The sequence below is a fragment of the Pteropus alecto genome, unplaced genomic scaffold (assembly GCF_000325575.1).
Source record: "Pteropus alecto unplaced genomic scaffold, ASM32557v1 scaffold22, whole genome shotgun sequence".
Taxonomy (NCBI): Eukaryota; Metazoa; Chordata; class Mammalia; order Chiroptera; family Pteropodidae; genus Pteropus; species Pteropus alecto.
In genome coordinates this window covers 11,423,731-11,443,037 of record NW_006434839.1, presented here as the reverse complement: position 1 = coordinate 11,443,037, position 19,307 = coordinate 11,423,731, and the positions used below count along the sequence as shown (strand labels likewise).

Below are 19,307 nucleotides of genomic sequence, written 5' to 3'. Positions count from 1 at the left end.
GAATACTTCTTCTTTGTGTTTTCAGTGGCACTTTTGTTTTCTAAACTATTTTCTTCATAACAGGCTTTCTCTGCTTTTATTACGGGTGTTTTTTCTTTACTTAGAATGTAATTAAAATGTTTATGAACTTTGTTTATTCATCCATTATTTAACGTTTCTTATTATAGCAAACATTTTTAAGTCTTCATTATCAATGAATGCCAACACCCCTCATGCTGTCAGTGGTACCGCATGGTGTCTACGCAAAAGGGACCAACACTAAGTATAATTTCCACCTGCACAGAGAAGAGGGAGGTTGATTTCCAAACCTGAAAACTGGTTTTTAAAGACTAATTTTATTTCTCTTTCCAAATATTCACAACAACTGCTGATATTCTGCATGATTATTTCTCCTTTAAGTCAAACTATTACTCTTACATTTCAAAGGGATGTTAGCTGAGAAGCAATAGGCTTTGATCATTTCATCAAATAAAAACTGTAAAATTGAATTCAAGGAGATAGACTGAAAAAAAATCTCCTTGGCTGATGAAAATTTCCAATTTTGAATCCATGGTCATCCCTCATTTAATATTTGCACAGCTCCACAGAATCTTGTTTGCTCATTAAAGTGAGGCACTCCATAAATAGTGGATTCCAATGTGATTTTTCTATGTGTTATAAAATTTCAGAATATTAAGAACCATAACATCTGAAGGGCATTTTAGAAAAGGATTTGGTAATTTTTCTAAGATGTATTCCTGACAATGCCTGTGACTTCAAAATATCTCTCTATCTAGAGAAGAATATTTCAAGTGTTTCTTCTGATATGAAAATCTTTTCTCCAAGGCTAAGTCTGTAAATAAAGTCATTTTTAGAAAAGATGAAATTTAGTCAAATATGGAATTGGTTTTAAATCATTGCATGGCTAATCATTTGCTTGACTAAACTGATAGTTTGTCATGTCTTTTATTTGGTTATTAACAGCTGCCACCTCTTCTACATCATTTCTGGTGTATATTCTCATGAAGATCAAATAAGGTAAAATTAAAAACATGCCTAACACAGGGTGTGGCACATAGTGAGCCTTCATACATGGCAGCTGTTAATATTTTAATAGCAATTATTTTATAATTGTTATTAAACTGAGGGAGAGAGAAAATGACCTGTCCAGTGTTAGCCAGCAGGACTTTCCACGGTTTTCTGGGGCTTTTCTTCATTCATCATTAATGATGACAACAACAATTGAGATTTAATACTTTTGTGTCTATTTAAATTGAGAAAATAGAGCTAGTTGCTTTTTAATTGGTCTCCATTCCACTCTCGCCCTCATTCTGTCCATTCTCCACACGTCAATCAAAGTCATCGAACATACATCAGAACACGTCCCTCTCCTGACCAAACCCTCCTAAGACTTATCTTTACATCGAAAATAAAATCCAGCTTCATCCCATGGCCTACAAGGCCTCGCAGGAACCCATCCCCAGCCTCGTCTTAGGCCATGTCTTCCCTCCTTCTAGTCATGCTGGTCTTTATGTCTCTGGCCTTGGCCAATTCTATTCCCACCTAAGGGCCTTAGCATCTGCTGATGTCTTTGCCTACAGATCTTACCACTCTTGTCTTTCTTCCTTTCATGAAGGTTTTAGCTCAAAGCCAACTTTCTCGGGGTGACCTCACTCATACCCTTACCTAGAAAGCTTCTCCCTCCCGCAATCCCACTGCCCCCTCCATCATACTCTGTGACTCGTTCTATTTTTTTTTCCTTCACTTCTGCCAATAATTTTTTTTACATAACCCATTTATGGAGCAATCTGCACTTATTGGGATATAAATAGGAAACGCTGCCCCCAACAGTACCATGTCGACTTCCTTTCTCGAGAAGAAACAGGTTCCTCATGGCATCTTGGCCAAACTCCATAGCTTTTCAGCCACTTGTGACTGACAGCAGTCTCACTTTGGTATTTAAAACTTGGCCCTCTTTATTTTCAAATACCCATCTCAAAGTTAATTCAAAGCTACTCTCCCTCTTCCCCATCACAGGCCAGACCTTAGGATCTTACGGTAGAGAATGGAGTGAAATCCACTCTTTCACACACTTCGCCTTTCCTTTTTCTCTTTAAATTTCCTATTCTTGTCCCATCAGACACTAGACTCTCAGAGAACCTCAGTCTTAACCATCACACCAGGAGAAAAGCTGAACAAGTAAGAGAAAGAAGGAAGAGTTAGCCTCCCTCTCTCTCTTATGCTCACACGCTCTCTCTCTCCCCACCACCCTCCTTTCTTCCTTCCTTCCTTCCTTCCTTCCTTCCTTCCTTCCTTCCTTCCTTCCTTCCTTCCTTCCTTCCTTTTCTTTCTCCCTCTTCCTCTCCCTCTCCCTCTCATTCTCTCTTTTGTTTGACTTCTAGGACATGACAGTATTTTCCCCTATCCTCCTCCCTACCAAAGTGTTATGTTTTTAATTCCACTGTGTGCTAGTTTAGATCAGGAACGGCCTCTCTTTTAGTTCACAGTTCATTTGTTCATTCATTCGCATGAGCACACAGGTATTAGATATTTAGTAAGAGCCAGGTGCTGTGGTAGGCATATGTCTAAACATTTCTTGAACTCTCCTGTATCTTCGACATTCACTTCCTTTTTCTTTTGTAAGTCATGTGTTGTACATGACTGGCAGTCAATATCCTGTCCAAAGACAGTCCACAAGATAGCTAGCCAGAAGTAAACTCTGTTATCTCTGTTTAGCTAAATCTTTATATTTCTGAAAAATAGAGGAGCTAGGCTTGCTCTCAGTGGAAGCAGCTAAAGTTGCTTTATTTTAATAATTAAAATCATATCAATTCTAGACAACTCTGAGAGAGAGGGAATCTCCTTGTCAGGTAAGCTATCATTTTTTTAATAAACTTTAATTTTTCTAGAACAGCTTTAGGTTCACAGCAAAATTGAGTAGAAAGTACAGAGAGTTCCCACATACCCCCTGCCCCCGCACATGCACATCCTCCCCACTTTCATCAAAGAGAATCTTTTGATATGCCTGGACACGTATTGGTGGAAAAAGGTTTTTAGTGTCTTATTCTGATTCAAGATAGTTCTGACTAAGGAATCTGCTGAGATGAGGAGTGGGCTTTTCTGACAGAAGCACCCTCTCCCTACCTTTCCAGGGCAGCAGCCATGACACTTTGCCCTTCCCCCAGTTAAGAGCCCTGAGACTTGGTCCAGCTCCTGCACTTGGCTACTCCTTAAATGACTCCCCAAAAAAGTAGAGGCACACTACCAACTGGAGTCCTCTTGCACACACACCCCTGTTGAGGGCTGCCACTAACCAGGATGGTGTAAGGACTACTCTGTCTTCCTAGGCACACCACACACTCCTGTCCTAGGTTCTGCCAGTGGACTCCGGGGTCTATCTTGAGATACACCTCCCCTAATCTTCAGGGGTACATATCAAATACCCACCCCTTATTCTCTTTAGAGAGGGCTCAAGGATGGAGCCTTCCTGCTAGGCTCCAATAAAACTCTCCAAAACTCCTCTCACTCTACTCCAAGGCAGTGTTGAAGGCCTCTGGATTCTAGCAGGGAATGAGATGTTAGGCCACCATTCTGGCAATACCCCACTATTGGTTCACTCAGAGCCCTGCGCACTCGGCTCCAAGGAGAGGAAAGGACTTCCCACCTCTCCCTCATGGGGAGGGAAGGGAACAGCCAGGCTCTGAATATACACACCCTAACAGGCTGACTCCCCACTTTTCTCAGTCTTCTTATATTGACTGGTGATAGTGGGCTTAGTGGTCAAGCTCATTCTTACTTGGTGCTTCTCAGTAAGCACTGCAGGAGGGCTGTTCCAGTGTTCAGCAACACCTTGAACTTAGAGGTGCACATAGTTCTTCAGGTCCTCAGCTTTGAGTCCAAACCCCAACTCTAGAACTAAGCAGGAAAATAACATTGCCATGTATTGATTTATTCTCTGCCAATCTCAACTCATTCCTTTCTTAACCTCCACCATCTCAGTCTACCCACAGCACCTAGGAAAGCGTTCGACTCACAATAGGTGCTCACTAAAGATTTGTTAAATGAATCCTGTTTTGAACTTTTCTAAAACAAGGAATTAACTACATCATAATGCAACTCATAACATGCTGAATGGTCTTAGTTTTCCAACTAAAAAAATATCTTATTTTTAGTTAGCTAAAATGTGCATTCATTTTATTATATTTCTGCCCAATACAACAACAGAATGACATTTTTTTCCTGCATGGCATCCCTTTTTAAAGGTTCCCAGATAGAGATGATGACCCTGACGATGACTCCTTTCCTCCTGATGTCACATGGTTTCCAGACCCACTGACTGCCCTTCTTTGAAGCATTAATATTACTTTTAAGATGTGGTCTATCAGTGAAGAGAAGCGGACTATCACTTTCTGAGAACTGGATGCTCTTCCTCTGTTAATGCAGCTTACGCTTGCATTAGAACTTGGTCGTTTGTTGCATAGGGTTAATTTTTTAGCAGAGGAACCACATAGTTGGCTCACATTAAATATGTGGTCAACAAACCTCAGGTTTTCTTTAAGGGGACTACCGCCAAGTCAGACCTTCACCTCCCAAACTGGTTTAAGTACCTTTTTCAAATATAAATGTTGAATCTTATATTTAGCTCCATCGCATATTCTCCTTTTATTTTTGTCCTTTTGTTCCAGTCTCCAGAGGTTTTTAAAATCTTGATATTGAGATATTAAATTTGTCATTATCTGCAAATTTGACAGACATATTTTCTATAGCTTCATTTAAACCATAATTTTTTTTCGATCACATGCAGAGAATGGAGCCAATTCAGAGGCCTGGGGTGTCCTATAGAGACTTCTATTTTGACTGGCACTTTTTGAATTACCCAAGTAAAAATCCACCTAAATCTGTCTAATGTTACTCTCAGGCAGCCTACATTTTAATTTCTTTTTCTTTTTCTTTTTCTTTTTCTTCTCTCTTTCTCTTCTGTCTCTCTCTCTCTCTCTCTCTCTCTCTCTCTCTCTCTCTCTCTCTCTCTCTCTCTCTCTCTCTCCTAGTTGTTATAAAACTGTGGAACTTTTAAGATATACCCCAGTGAAATAAAAATATGATACATCTACAACATTCCAATGATTTATTAAGTAATTCACCTTATCCTCAAAGATGTGTTTAAGTCAGTACTGTACATGTGTAGTCAGCTTATTTTCCTCATTAAAAAAAAGTACATTATTTTCTAGATTATCACAAACTACCCTGAATAGCATCAATATTGTTGTTCTGATCTTCCAAAAGCCTTTGTACCTTTTTAAAAATCTGGATATCTGTTTATCTTCAGACTCCTCTTAAGTTCCATAAATGTCCATAGAACCCCACCACTTCCAGAGCCCAATCTTTACATTCCATTAGTATTTCGGAAGTTCTATAGCTGAGCCTAGAGCAATGACAGTAGCTGGACCTTCTATTATCTCCTCATCGATCTTAGAATTTGTATTAGTCATCTCTGGCTGCCATGGCAAAATATCACAGACTGGGTAGCTTAAGCAACAGACATTTATTTCCTCACAGTTCTGGATGCTGGAAGTCCCAGATCAGATTGCCAGCATGGTTGCATTCTAGCGAGAGCTCTCTTCCTAGCTTGTAGATGGCCATCTTCTAACTGTGTCCTCACATGGCAGGGACAGAAAGAGTCACAGCAACCTCTCCAGTGTCTGTTCCTATAAAGGCACTAATCCAGTCATGAGGGCCACAACCTCATGACCTCATCTAAACTTAATTATCTCCCAAATGCCCCACTTACAAATATCATCACACTGAAGCCTAGGCCTTCAACCAATGGATCTTGGAGGGTTACAATTCAGTCCATAGCAGGAATTAACTAATTGTTCATGTTATTTATATTCCTTGTCCTGCCCTTTCCCAACTTTAAGATTATTTGCTCTGCTGGAAATGATGAAATAGAAGGAAATTATTGAGTTTTCTTCCTTTTTTCCATAATCTATCCTATTATATTGTCATCTCCAAGTAGTGAGCCTATTCTTTCACTATTACTTATTCCAAATTTAAATCTTTAAAAAGAGATTTTATGGTCCAGTAGTTTTCAGAGCTATAGTTTATTCATTCTGTGAGTCCTCCTGACACCACTGTGCTCATCCCAGGAACTAAATCCTCACAGACACGCTCCATCGGGTCCCTTACTTTCTGCTTTGGCATTTCCCGTAATCATACATCAGTATTTCCAACAGGATTCTTGCCCTGCAACCCTGTCACATTCAACTCATTTTCATTGATGGCTGACTGGCCTCTAGCAGCTTTCAGAATGGGCAGTGCTTGACCTCTGCTCATTGTCCACCCAGGACACACACCTGAGTTTTGCAGTCTAGCGCCAAAGAAGACTGTTCTTACCATCTTTCTAGCAATGCTCCTCAAAAAAAATTGACACTCTGTACTTTGTAAAGGTCCATTTACTGCCTCTATTTGGGGTACTTAAAAAATCAATACCAATCTTAATTTCCACTGGAGATAAAGAGCCCAAATCTTTAACTATGCATGAACATAGGAAATTTAAGAAAAAAAAAAAAAGATGGTTTAGCCTTCAAATTATCTGTTTCCTTCTCAGAACTCCACTTTTCCCAACCTGGATGACATCCAGATTTAGGGGTTAGAGAAAGAGTTTATGGTTTTTTTCTATAAGATAAGGAGAATAAGAGTTTTTTATTTTTAAATTTTGATTTTGCTTTGTTGTTTTGTTGTTTCATTTCTACTGGAGACTGAATTGGGGAAGATCTTTTGCTGTGCAACCTGGGAGCTTTTATTTAAAACTTTCCTCAAATGCCATTTTAAATATCCTTAATCAGTGGGTCTCCATCTAGAAATTACTTTCTTTTCTTGATTTTTGCCAATATGGCATATTGTTTTAATTGTATTTTCCTGACCATAGTGAGGTTAAGCATTTTTCCATTTATATTTGTGCTTTTATCTGTCAGATTTTTTTAATTGAATGTAGAGATTATTTATATACAGTAAGCCTCTGTTTGGTATATGTATTGTGGTTTTTGACTTCTAGTCTGTTGCTTGCCTTTGGACTATTTTTAAAATGTCTTCCCCACTCAAAAGTTGTAAAACTATTCTTCTATGTCAGCTTCTAATTCTTTTAACCTATAGAAATGAGTAACATGTTTTTATCAAAATGAAAAGCAATATTCTCTTTTTTCAGCCTCATCTTCTCTGTCCTAAAAATCTTAACCTTTTTCTTCTAGTTTTTCCCAAAGTTTTATATTTTAAGCCTTATATATCCTTGAAACTTACTCTAAACATATTCCATGACCCTTATATCAGGTTTTAATACCTATATCTCTAACAATATTAATTATTATTAATACTAATTAATTAATTAATAATAGCAATATCGAAACATTTATTGAACACCTATTATGAACCACGGACTTACATGGCTATTTTACTTGTACCATTTCTATTGAGCCTTACAAAAATTCTGAGACTTTATAGGTGAGGGAACTTAAGATTAAAGAGGCTAAGTAGTTTGCTCATGGTTGTACAAGTCATAAATGCTAGAACCGTAATTCAAACATGGGAACTTGGGATTTCTGTCCCCAAATCCCATAATCATGGCATTTTATTGACTATGAAAAAATTATTCACATTCCTCCAATAAACCTCGAGCTAGAAGGGACTTTCCTAAACATTAAATCACAATTGCTAAAGATTAAGAAGTACATACATAACATACATAGCACATAGTATATAGTATATAGTATATACATACATATATATAGTATATGTCTGTGTGTGTATATATGTGTATGTATATGTGTGTGTGTGTGTGTATAGTATAGTACTGATGACCCACAGAACAATTTTCCCTCATATAAATTCTGGATGCCTACATTAAAAAGCATAGTCTTCATTAATAATGAAAGCTAAAATCATATGTGTAAACACATTGCTTTTAATCTATTTAATTATTTCCCCATAAGCACTAAGTGCAAATCACAAATTATGCTGTCCATAAGATATGCCACAAAACTTAAAGCTTGGAAAATTCATTGCTATGTCTAATGGAATAGTTTTTTGAAAGAATGAAAATTCTGAATCTCCAAGATGGAATGTCCCTATTCACTGTTTCCTCATTCCATTAATCAAATTGGAGATCAACACAGAAGGCAAACTACACAGGGACACTGCTGCATAATTAATTTGCATATCTCTTCATCAGTTACATGGAAATATATTTTCTTCTCATGCACTTTAAATTCAGAAGTTGCAAACTGCTAATACTCAGTAGTCAAAATCAGATCTGCAGAAAAATCATTGTTCTACACAAATGAGTGTACATTTTTCTGGTTTGCCATAAGCAATACTAGCCCCTATTATATCATACTTGACCCGATGAGCTACATTTCTAAACCTGGCTCCACCTCTATGAGCATTTGAGTTTATGGTCCCTGAATAGATCATGTGATTGCAAAGACAGTGAGACAGAGCCCATTTTAGAGACCTTATAATCTGAGCCTACTATAGGCACATTTCCCCAAAAATAAAATAAAGGGGTAAAGTCGCTTTCGAACCATACAATCAACCAACAGTTGTTCTGCTGTCCTAACCCTATTCTTCCTTCTCCTCCTTTTCCTCTCCATACCAAGCCCTAAGTGGCAAGGTTTATAGTTGTACTTGTTGTTACTCAAATTCAGACCAGGATGCTGCAGAGTCAGATTACAAAATTGGTTACACAATCTGTGTCACAGAGGTACATCCTTGACCTTCCACAAATCCAGTGTTTTCATTATGTCATGTATGGTATAAGCTCCAGGGAATAAAAGCAAAATTGCACTCACTTTATCCCTCGAATAACCTTGAACATTGCTGTAGAGTGGATCATGGAGACAAAATTGGTTTTTTGGAAAAGGAAAGAACCTGCTTTCCATCTTAAAAAGAGCACTACTGTAGGAAGGCCTATAAAACTCTGAACTTTTACTGGAGTCATTTTAAAAGTGCTTGGTTAGAGTAGGCATAGAAAAAAATCTGCAGCACTTTAAAAGTAGAACCTAAGAAAGTGGTTATGGTCATAAACTCCAACAGCTGGGTTTACATCAGTTTCTAGTGAACAGCCAGGTAAAGAACTTTAGCCTTCAAAAAGAGATTTCAAATATATCTTTTTAAATCATACAAATGATGTCAATGTTGGAAATACATGCAGAGCTGTATTTTAGACAGTGAACAATATTCCATTAAAAAAAAAAAAAAGTTTCTCTTCTCAGCATGGGACAGAAAGTCAAAAAAAAGGCTATCCACCACTACGAACTCAGATTCCCTGGACAGTCCCATCAAATCATTTCAAAGACAAGGGACTATAATATTTGCATTGTTAAGGCTGTGTCTGTATGATGCCTGCAAACACTTGATTAGGTTGATGCACTCAAGCAATCAGTCAACTTTATGAAACATTTACTCAAGACCATGTTGTCTGCCTACATTAGCCAAGCGATTGGCTAATTTGATTGACTGGTCACTTTGCTGGACCCTGTCTGCTCTCCCATACCCTCTTTGGCCACTTGGAACAGTCATCCATAGCACTCACTTCTCATTTCTATATTCTGCAGGGTAATTACCTATTTTTTTTTTTGACTATTTATTTATTTTATGGTGACAATGGTTAATGAAATCCAATAAATTTCAGCTGTATACTTTAACAGTAAGGTATATATATATTTAGACTGTGTGTTCACCTCCCACAGTTAGATTTCTTTCTGTCACCACATATTTGATTCCCTTTACACCCCCTCACCCCTCTCCGTTTCCCCCACCCCTTCCTCCTCCCCTCTGGTAACCATTATCCTATTGCCCATGTCCATGAGTCTGTTTGTTTGTCCTGCTCATTTGTTGCTTTTAGGTTTATATCCCACATATAAGTGATATCATGTGACTTTCAACTTTTTCTGTCTGGCTTATTTTGCTTAGCATGATTATCTCGAGGTCTATCCATGCTGTTGTAAATGGCAGTATTTCATCTCTTCTTATGGCTGAGTAATATTCCATTGTATATATGTACCACAGCTTCTTCATCCAATCATCTATCGTAGGACACTTCGGTTGCTTCCATGTCCTGGCCACTGTGAATAATACTGCTATGAACATCGGTGTGCAAATATCTTTCCAGGTAGTTACCTCTTTACAAGTCTATCCCCCTCACTAAATGCTGAGCTCTTCCAAGGGAAGGGGCAGCCTCCATCCATCTTCTACCTTCAGTACCTTGTTTAGTGTCAGAGTCTGAGAGTGTGGGGGATTAGTCAATGGCATGTATACTGGCAAGCTGCCCTATGGTATGAGAGGAATTTGCCATATTTCTTAATCCCTACATGTTTAATTGCATCATCCTAGCTAGAGGGCCCTCTAAAAAAGGTTAGATAAATGCTTCCCCAAAAGTGTCATGCACTTTCCCATCCCTACATGGCTATACCTGCCTGTCTATTGGGTGGCTTCTCCATGTTGCTCTCTCCACTCAAGCCTTTCCCTCTTCTATTTTCATATGCCACACCTTCCACAAACCACTCCCTGACAATTTAACAGATATTTCTCCTCTGATCTCCTAAATTGTTTACTCCAGATATCTGAGCATTTAATTGCAAACTGCTGACTTGTTCTATATTCATCAGTATATATTTTGTATCATAGCCACAAAGATTATTAAGCACTTTGAGATTTGGACCAATACATCTGTTAAGCTGTGTCCAACTGTTTTTTAGTTATCAATTAAATAATAAATGATAACTAACATCGTCCAGCATTCTATACTTTATTTCACTCAGTTGCTATACGAGCAGTTCATACCTACATCTAACATATTAGAAAATGGAAGCCTAGTCTATGGCCATGTCACCCTGAACAAGCCCGATCTCATCTGATCTCAGAAGCTAAGCAGGGTTGGGCCTGGTTAGTACTTGGATGGGAGACCACCTAGGAAGACCAGGTGCTGTAGGCATAAAAATTTTAAAAATAAGAGATTGTAAGCTGACAAGGTCCTTGCAATCTATGAGGTCAACCAAGGGGTTGCTTTGCCTAAAAAAAAAAAAAGAAAAACTAAGATAAAAAAAGAAATGGAAGCCTAGAGAAGTTAAGGAACTTGTTTGAGACACACAAATAGTAAATCTCTCTTGGATCCTTATAAATAGAAGTAGGGTAGCTTTCTGTTCAGGCACATGTTCTAACAAAGGCTCTTCAATGTTTCTAAGAATATGTTTACCCTTTCCCCAGCACTATGATTAAGGCATGTCAGTCTTAACATAGATTCTACAATCTTAATTCAAACTATGTTTCATAAACTATGTGGAAGGAATCCCTTCTCTGGCAGGACTCCTTAAAGCACATACATTTTCCATATGCTAGAAAAATCTATTGCTCACTGTACAAGAGAACTAGGTAGTTAAACTCCCACAGTACTGGCCCATTATAGAGCCACAGAATTGGCTCTATTACTGACTGAGCCAAATGGCAAGTTGCCAAGTAGCCAATTCTATGTGATTTGACTATAGGTGCATGATTAGGTTTGTGAGGACACTGTTAAATTATAGAGTCCCCTTCATTAAGATTCTTGTGGGAGAGTCCTGTCTGGTCTTGGTACAAAGGACAGAACTTTTCCAAAGTGATTATTCTATCTTTCCTTTAAGGATCCTATGGCATTTTTAACTAATTAGGCTTCCCTTTTTGGTTAAAGCTGAATTTGTGACCTATTCTAAGCAAGTGAACATGTTTTATAGTCAGTCACCTTAATCTTCTTCCTGATTCTATTTAATGGCCCACATTTACTTTTTAGTTTTCCCCTGCTTTTAACTTAAAGTAAATAAGGATAAACCATCAGAGAAGAGAGACAATACTGCCTATCCCTTTGCTTCTCTCAACCTTCCCTGTTCCAACTATTAATGCTTTCCCCCAACATCATCAGCTCAAAAATAGATTTTAGAAAATCATTTCACATGATGTTGTAATGGTTTTAAACCATTTGTTGAGTCATAGACCCCTTTGCTGAAGGAATAGATCTTATCTCCAGAAAAATATACACCCTCCACCCCCAATCCAAAATCTTTAAGTACATATCCAAGAGCTCTTTTAATCTCTGAAGTTGAACCCTGGTCCATGGAATAAACCCTTGCTTGAGTGAATGCACAAGACTTCTAGAATCACCTCCCAGGACTTGCTGCAAGCCCAGAAGAATGGGAACTCATTGAATTTTTCAATTCCCTGTCACCAATGCAGAGCTCCCACTCCACTGTTAAATGATGGCAGAGAGGTGGACCAAGGAGCTTGCAGAAGCAGGGACCGAAGCGGAAGGTACTTTAGCCCTTCAGAGCTCAAGGATTTCAAGAAACCATGGCTAAATAGATGCTGAATTTCAGCTCTGTGTGTATGCTCAAAATATCCTATACACAGTATCAGCAAAAAACTGCCAACTCTGATGCTTTCAATATATATCTAAGAATTAACAAAGATTCTTTTAATATATACCTAAGAATTATCAAACATCGTTTGAGTGTGTAAAAGAAATGGCAATTACAATTACATATTAAATATAATTTATGACTAATTACCACATGTAAATTAAAGTTGTATGGCAGTGTACTTACATATCATTAATTTTATTATAAACTGCATTTGAATCTCATGCTAAAAGTTGTTTCCTATCAGTTGGGCCTCACAATTTCCAACATGAAGGGAGACGTTGACAGGAACCATATCTTACATTCCTTTTGTTTTTCCCTTATCATCTGAATAACATGGCAAGAGATGCCTGGAAATTGATAATCTTGTTATGGGGACCAGAGCTTGCATACATATCTGAAACCACTAGAGAAAAACCAAGACAATATATAAGGTTACAGTACATATGATTTACAGAAAAAAAGGAGGGGGGCATTGCAAGGGCCAAAGTAAGAAGGCTACATGGAGAAAGTGGATTTTGAACTTAGCCTTAAATAAAATGTAGGATATGAATTTGATGAAAGGGCATTTCAGTTCAGGCAGAAAATTGTTTTCTGTGATATAGACGATATTCAAGATTTTAAAGAACTCTTTATTTCATATTAATGTACCCATTATATTATAATGAAATAATACAATCTTTGAATGAATGCTTATAAATAAAGACTTTAGAACATTATTTTTATTTATTTACCTACAGAAATATATATTCATATCTTGACTGTTAGTTTAAAAAAAAAGGGCAAGCGAAAAATCCAGAAGCTATAAAGTTGCCTATAAAGCTTAAATAATACAAATAGAATAATAAAATCACCAACAGTAGATAATACAACCCAACTTTATATTCCTTGGTAAAATGAAGTAGCAGGTTGATGAAAGGTATTTCTTCAACTTCTTGATTTGAACCTACTAAAATAATGATTATACTTGATCAGATAACAACTAAAATTAATGATGATTGTTAGTAAATTTGTATCATCATAATAACCATAGCAAAACATATTATTTTGTATATGGTGAAAGCAAGTGAAATGTTTGAAAGTCTGAGTTAAAACTAAAGATTTTGGGAACTCACAAAAACAGCTAGTGGATGAGGAGAGCTCTCCTCCACCAGCTGCAGTGCCCCAGGGACTTAGCAAACTCACTGCATTACAATCTGAACCAGTTAGGGAGTCTGGATGTGTCGGTCCATGTCCTTCAAAAAGCAAACACTCAGAATAGATTAAAAGCAAAAGATATTTTTTCAGTTGTTATGGGCCGAATTGTGTCCCCCCCTAAAAATTCATATGTTGAAGTCCTAAGATCCAGTACCTCAGAATATGACTGCATCTGAAGATACAGTCAGGCTTTGAAACAGGTTAAAGGGTATCTAAGTTAAAATGAGGTCACTAGGGTGAGCCCAAATCCAATAGGCTCAGTGTCCTCATAGGAAGAGGAAATCAGGACTCAGGAGACACAGAGGGAGGACCACAAGAAGACAGAGGAGAGAAGATGGCCATCTCCCAACCAAGGAGATGAAGAAAGCAACCCTGCCTAAGTCTTGATCTCAGACTGCTAACGTCCAGATTTGTGAGAAAATAAATTGCCTTTGTTAAAGCCACTCAGTCTATAGTGTTTGTAATGGCAGCTGTAGTAAACATTATAGGAAACTCCTAGGAGAGGAAATGAGGAGGGAGCCAGTGAAGGCTGGGAGAACCAAGACCCCACAAGGCTGGTCTGACCCTGAGTGAAGAATAAAAGAAAGGAAGGATAAAAGGAAGAAAGGGAAAGATGGAGGGAGGGAGAGAGGAAAGTCTGAGACCATGGTGCAGGTCTAAGGTAGGTCTGGCAAGGCCACAGAGAGCCTTGTATTCCAGGAATGGGCTGCCTTGGTACCTCCACCATGCTCACTCACCAGCTGAAAACTGCTCAGGGGACGGATTTCAGAGCATAGAAGTTGGGGTCAGTTTATTACACTCCCTACGTCTGGAAATATGAAAATTGCATCCTTATGGGTGTCCATATTGGGAAACCTCCATGACTCTGGACAGTCCAGGAAGGACTTTTTATTCAGACAATATAAATGTCCATAGAAATTTCCACTGAATAAGCTAGTTTTCCAATTTGGTTACCATGTGAAGCTACAGTATGTTCTCATTTTCCCTCAGACACAAATATCGTTTCACACTCAGCAGAGTAAAAGCTAATGGAATCACATCCCATTGACTGAAGAATTCTGGCCACATGGAAGATAATTAATTGTTCTGTAAACTACCTCTCTATTCCTTGTGAAAAGACATACTAGCCACCCAAATTAATAAGGTAAATAAAGATAGTGATGACCCTGATGAGCAGTGTCCAAAGCAGGAGCTACAGAAGGTAGGACCTAGCTTGGCTGACCCTGGAGTGGGAAAATCAAAGGTAGTATTTGGGGTTTGGCCCCAATATCCCACAGATTCACTCAGCCCCACTTCTTTTGAGCCTGCCTTCTTTCTTCTGGGTAGAAAATCAAAATGCCTGTTTTAAAGCTATAAGCTATCTAACATGCTATGTAAGAAATAGAACATAAAAAACAAGCATGTGTGAAGAGAGAATTTGTCATATTCAAATCAAAACCAAAATGTAACCAAGTTAATCTGACACGCAAATTCAGTTCCTGCATCTTCAATACCTAGCACTGCGGCTGAGAGATGTTCAATTAGCGTTAGAGGAATAAATAATGACGTACATATTGAATTATAGAGTTTCATGGTGATTAATAATAAATGGAAGTAGTTCCTGTAAATGACTGTGATTAGCATGTCTGTGGTCAGGTAAGTAGGAGGTAAATTACCCAGAGCAGAAAGTTATAGTGAGCCTTTTCTGAAGTCCCCACAATCCAGAGTTAACCCCAAAAGAGGGAAACAAAATGGGGTGCAGACAGTGGGCTGAGATCAGCAGGTTTTAGGGCAAGACTGCATTTGTAGAAGGGAAGAGCTTGAGGCATTTCATTTTATTTCCCATTATAATGCCAGTGAAGTGTAATATTTGGAGAGAGGGCTGAAATACATGACATCCAGGCTTCTAAACTAGTATCATCTCAACTCAGAATTTATCAGTGTCTTCCCGATGCTGACAAAATGGAAGCTTTTGTTCATTCATTAATTCATTCATTCAGTGCCCATGATCAGGAACAATGCTATGTACTCGGAAAACACAAATTACTAATATGTATTCTCTATCATTGAAGAGGAAGTTATATGTATCAACAGGCAATTACAGTACAATGTTTAAGATGTGGTAATAGATGTTATGTTTAAAGAGCTTTCAAAGAAAAGACAGGGAAGACGTGGCTACAGGGCAGTAATGGGATCACAACAGGTTAACATTTGAACCTGGCCAAGTAGAACAATGGAAAGCAAGGAAGCATATTTTATATAGACAGAAAAGCAGAGAAATAGCAGACACAAAGACATAGGAGCAATAGTTTTGATTGAGATGAAGTGGGAAGGTGTAGGTGACAATAAGGTTGTGAGAAAGAGAAAAAGGAATAATTTTAAAGACAAAATTCATTACAAATAGGTGGCTCTGGAGTCACTTGAAAGAGATATTGGGTAGCCAGGGGCATGGTGAGGCAATGGGCATCTGGAAGAGCAGTGTCCAATAAGTTGCAAGTGATGAGGGACATAGGGTCCCGAAAGGGGAGTTGGAGAATACCAAAGACAAGCTTGATTTCTTTATCCTTTTCACGTGCCATATTAAAATTCTTTTTTTTAACTCTTCTTAGGACCTTTCTCCAGCCATGTCCAACCCCTTGCTCAGAGTGGAGAGGCAAGCAGTGGCCCTGTACTGACATGATGGCACTTATGGGGAGAGAGAACTCAGGATTCACCAGACACTGCAGCCGCAGCACACAGGAGGACATCTGTTCCCAGGATCATTAACTCTTCTGAAATCACCTCCTGGGTGCCATGCCCTCCCATGCACAGACACACGCACACACACACACAACCCTTTCTGAAGCAGAAGCAGCTCAAGAGCTGGAGATTTCCCATTCCTTAGTTTCAAGTGGGCAGCCCATCCTCCCTCCAACTCCACCTGACGCTGAACTCTGAACACTGAACGGAAGGAAGATCCAGCTATATGGCTAACACGCCTGACTCTGGAGTAATCAAGCTTAGAAAGACAATTACCTCTCCACATGGGACTTCAAATGGAGTCTATTTAAGTCCTACAACAAGTTAGCTATTAAAAGTAATTAAAACAAATTTTTTATTAGTAATATACCTAAATTATGCATGTATTGTCTCTCTGTAGGTACTTTTTAGCACTAGAGTTTAGCTAAAAATCAAGCAATCCTCATGAAATTTAAAAGTAACAAAGTTTAGCTCAAAACTCCACATCCCTCCATGTCAAGTAAGGTAGCAGAGTTAATTCTGTGGGAAAGTCCAGCCAGGACTGGGGTCGGGCAGGGTGAGGGCTACTTAAGGCTGTTGTGAGCAGAGAATTAAACAGGAACAATATCGAAATGATAGCAGCAATAACTGATGTTTACCGATCGCTGCTGTGGGTTGGGCATTTTCTTACTCAATCATTTATTTTTATATATAAAAAAAGTACAAAAGAAAATACAGCAACACCTATGTACTCACCATCCAAGATTAACAAATGACATTTTGTCATATTCGCTTCAAATTTTTTATTTTAAAAAACTTACAGATGAAGAAATTTATATTTCCTACATCCTATTTCCCTCTTTTCTCAGAGTCAGCCATGAGGCCATGACTCTGGGGCATATTCAGTAATATCCATATTTTGCTACATTTGTATGTACCTGCACGTATTTTAATATTTTATATTTTAGCTTTATTTCCTGAAATCTTCTTTTATCAACTCAAATGTATGACTTAAAAATTTATTACTGTTGATTAATCTGTTCCGTGGCACTTATCAACTTTGAACATGCTATTAAGTTTATTCATTTGTTTTGTTTATTGTATGTAGTCTTCTTATCTTTAGACTGTAAGAAATATAGGGACTTTTTCTGCTTTATTCAATAATGTATCCTGAGCACATAAACAGTGCCTGTCATGCAGTAGATGCTTAACAAATATTTGTTGAATGAGTAATATAAGTTCAGTTAATTATTTAACTTCTGGAATATTCTACTTTATGCATCCTTCAAAATTCATTTGTTCATTTCTATACTAAAGTTTATTTGGGTTATTTCTAATTTTTTGATATTGCAAACAAAATTGCATGAAACCCTTGTATACACACGTATAAGTCCCTCTATGGCATTTACCTGGAGCAGAATTACTAGGTCATGGGATATGTGTACTTTAAACTTTAATGAATATTATCAAATTATTCTCCAAAGAGGTTTACCGCCTTTCACTCTCACTGCTTTACTATTTGCTCATTAACTTGGCATTATCATTTTTTCTTTTTCCAGTCAAAGTAAAATGGCATATCCGTTTCCTATTAATTTACATTTTCCTGATTACTCACTAGTATGATTATGACTTCATGCATCCCCAATTCTCTGGATTTCCTTTTTTATGTGGAATCTATTTGTATTCTTTGCTTGTTTTCTATTTAACTATTATTTGCCTTTTAAAAAATAACTTACAGGAGTCTTTGATTGGACATATATGCCAAAATCTTCTATCAGGACGTGAACTAGCTTTGTTTTAAGGTCCTTAGTCATTCAGAAAATTTCCAACTTCACATAGTCCAATCCATTAGTTTTTCCTTACCCTGATGTCACTGAGATATCCTCCTATATCTCTATTATCTATCTATCTATCTATCTATCTATCTATCTATCTATCTATCTAATAACTGCATTTCCTATATATGATTTTTCACATTTGGTCTCTAATCCATCTAAAATTTATTTTTATAAATGGTATATGGTGACTTAATTTTATTTTTTAACAACAGCAACAATACAATGAAGAGTCCATTCTTTCCATACTGATAGCAATCCCATCTCAATCAGTCACCAAGGTCCCATATGTGTGGGGGCACTTTCTCAAGCTACTTATTCTATTCTGTCCTATTTCCCTATCTCTGTGCTAATTCCAAATTCCCAACTGTGCCATGTATTGAGACCTTTTTATAAATTAATTTTTGGACAAGTCCTTGTTTTTTGCTTTTTTACTTGTTATTTCAGAATTGTCTGGCTATTCTTACAATGTTATGTTAGCATATGAATTTTAGAATCTGTCAAGTCCCACACACTCATACACACTCCCTCATATATACATATACACACACTATAACACAACTTTGCATTATTGAAACATCCACTATATGAATTTAAGTAAATAATATTATCTCACTAATAATTCAGGTCTTCTTCTCTATCTCTCAATAATATTTATATTTTCTCTATGATGGTTTTATAGATTTTGCTTATATTTATTCCTAAGGACCATGTAGTTTTAGTTGATATCATGAAAATTATTTTTTCAATTAATTTTAATAGGCTACTTCTGGTATATAAGGGTAAGAGAAGAAATATCACCAGTTTTGGAGTCAGTTGACCCTGGTTTCATCACATACTGTCACCACAGACAAATTCTTTAATCTCTCTGTGACTTAGTTTTCACGAATTTCAATGAGAATAATAACAGAGCCATCTCGTAAGGTAGTTGTGAAAGGTAAATAAATTAACATACGCAAACTACCTGACACAGTAATCCAATATAAATTTTGACTTTTATTATTATAAAACATCATTAATTTACATTAATTGAGTTTATATCTAGCAGCCTCATAAACTCTCACATTCAAATAGTTTGTAGATCATCTTAAATTTTGTTTTAAATAATGATATAATCTACAAGTAAGAACAAATTTTGTCTCTTCCCTCTTCCTCCTTA

The 19,307-nt window shown here is 37.4% G+C and overlaps 1 protein-coding gene and 1 non-coding gene across 2 annotated transcripts in view; one reads left to right on the top strand and one right to left on the bottom strand.

Annotated features, from left to right (window-relative positions):
• The window catches only part of GRM8 (glutamate metabotropic receptor 8), a 676,955-nt gene that overhangs the window by 480,226 nt on the left and 177,422 nt on the right, over positions 1 to 19,307 (bottom strand). The window lies entirely within an intron of this gene.
• Positions 10,848 to 10,966, top strand: LOC112478732. Its single transcript, XR_003045955.1, has one exon. It is a non-coding gene; the product is annotated as a 5S ribosomal RNA (ribosomal RNA).